Consider the following 2,743-nt stretch of genomic DNA (forward strand, 5'->3'; position numbering starts at 1 on the left):
CACTGGGTCCAGGAATGACACCCATAGTGTTAATCTGGTCAATGCAAAGAAAGGGGCGGACAATTTTTCCTTGCTTCCACTTCACAAGGCTTCAAAAATGCTTGTTAGCAGAAATCTTGAGAAACAGCAGCCATGAAGTATGAATTGTAGATGTTCCTCATCATATACTTTTTTAAACTTCTTTGTCCTTGTTGTTCCCTGGTTTTCTTTCCATTTATATTTTGCACAGCTGCAGAATACCGTACATCATTAGAAAGATGCTTGCTCTCCGTGGTTGGAAGTAACATAGAAAATCCAGAAATTACATATCTAAAACGGGGCTTCATCATAATGAACATACCACTGTGCAATTTTTAACATTGATTTTTTTTTCATCTGAAACTGACAGAAAACAGATCTTGCCCCAAATTCCTAAGAACTATTTGGTTGGCCTATAATAATTCAGAATATTCAGAGAAAGGATGTACAGAATTAGTGGAAGAACTAGGAGAGTGGATATAAAAGCCATCTTGAGTTTCACAGTTATTTACCAAGTAGCTCACCAGCAAAACACATTGCTTCAGTATCAATCTGAATTCTGTCTACAGCAGGAAAATCTAGGGGCGGAATTTATTTTTGTGTAGACACAATGTTGGCCAAGGATGCTTCTATCACAGCCCTGTTGTGATATTACAACCATAAGGGCAAAAACAGTTTGTGTCTAACTGGGTCTAGAGCCACTATTATTGCTAATATATTGCTTTGGCTGACTGTATTGGGGCAGTAGATATTTTCTACATGAACAGAACATCAAACCTAACACTGTGTAGACTGCAGATAATGACTATCTAATCGTACAGGATTGTGCATAGAATTTGGAGGCAGGTGTGTGCTGGATGTAGGAGATCAGAACAATGGGGAGTGTCTCTTTGGGCAAAGAAGTGTAGAGTGTGACATAATAGTTAATAGATCTACACTGGTTACCAGTTGTCTACCGAGCCCAATTCAAGGTGTTGGTATTGACCTTTAAAACCCTATACGGTCTCGGCCCAGTTTATCTGAAGGAGCGCCTCCAGCATCACCAATTATGCCGCCTGACATGATCAGCCACACAAGACCTTCTCTCGGTCCCACCAGTTAAACTAGCTAGGCTGGTGCGGACTAGAGAGAGGGCATTCTCGATCGTGGCTCCCACCCTCTAGAATTCCCTCCCGTTCGACCTTCGCCATGCCCCCTCCCTGTCAAGTTTCCGCCGGACCTTGAAGACCTGGTTGTTCAGACAGGCCTATGGGATTGCTGGGGTGGGTTAGTCTTTTAACTCTGTTACCAACTGGTGTTTTATTTATTACTGATTATGGTCCTTCTTGGTTTTTATATTGTATTTTATGGTATTATTGTATTATTGTATTTTGTACGTCGCCTAGAGTGGCCGTTCACTCGGCCAGATAGGCGACTCAAAAATAAAATTTTATTATTATTATTATTATAAGTGGGACTACACAAACTTAAATTGAGGTATATTGTATTCCTCTTGTTTTAGACCTGTGGTTCCCAAACTTTTTCTCCCACAGACTACCTGAAAATTGTTGATGGACTTGGCAAACCACTTAATGATTTTTCTGCCTGTTGTAGCAACTGTAATGTGCTGTGCTAGATGCAGTATGATTTTTAATTGTCTTTGTTGCCTCCTTTATTTCTTATATTGTATTTTATTGCATTACAATGCACTCTGTAGAATTCAAATTATAATACAAGAAAATACAATCTAAGAAAGAAGCAATAAAATACAATAAAAACTCAGTATGAATATTTAACGTGGACATGCTACAGGCCACTTGAATGAAGCTCATGGCCCACTGGTGGTCCACGGACCACAGATTGGGAACCCCTGTGTTAGACAGATTGGCATGAAATCATTTTGCTCTTTGTGAGCAGCCACTTTGGTAATAGTTAATTATAGAGGGAAAGAATTACCATTTTTCATCCAATGTCAGCAATAGCATGGTCTGGTGTAAACAGATTACACTCTTCTCAGATTTAATTATTTTCAGATTTGGGGCATATTTTTATTACATATACCCCAACCCTGCAACAAAATGGTGATGTATGAAAGCCCATCCATCAGAGATGATCAATGTACAATCTGTATTGCTTTTGAAGAGCAGAATATAGACTGGCACCAAGGTCAGAAGAAAAGAAAACCAGTTTGCAAAACCTGTTAATTGTACTCAAAACTCTGGGACTAGGAGTTCTGCAGGGAGTTACCACCACAAACACTCAACTTTCTTTTGTTCAAATTGCAGCATGATATTTCAGGCTTATGAACCAAACAACTCCTCCAGGGGAAGGGCCATAGTTCAGTGGTACAGCATCCACTTTGCATACAGAAGGTCCCAGGGTCATTTCTCAGCATCTCCAAGTAAGGCTGGGAAAGAACCCTACCTGAAACCCTGGAGAGCTGCTGCCTGTCAGTGTAGTCAATACTGAACTAGATGGAATAATGGTCTGACTCAGTATGAGGCAGCTTCTTATGTACCTAACTGGGCTTACTGACCATCGCCTTAAGCCAAGGCTATCTTCACTTGTGAAAGGATCATGGTGACAACCGTGATGTAACAGAAAAATAAACTGTCAACAGCCTCAAGAGAAGTCAGTTCCTGGAGTTCTTTGGTGGTACGTTGTGGCTGTTATGCCGGTTTCAGATCAGTTTCAATCTGTAGTGTACATGTACCTGGAAGCAGAGAAGGGATATGCATATCGCCCC

This window comes from Rhineura floridana, chromosome 9 (assembly GCF_030035675.1).
Source record: "Rhineura floridana isolate rRhiFlo1 chromosome 9, rRhiFlo1.hap2, whole genome shotgun sequence".
Classification (NCBI taxonomy): Eukaryota; Metazoa; Chordata; class Lepidosauria; order Squamata; family Rhineuridae; genus Rhineura; species Rhineura floridana.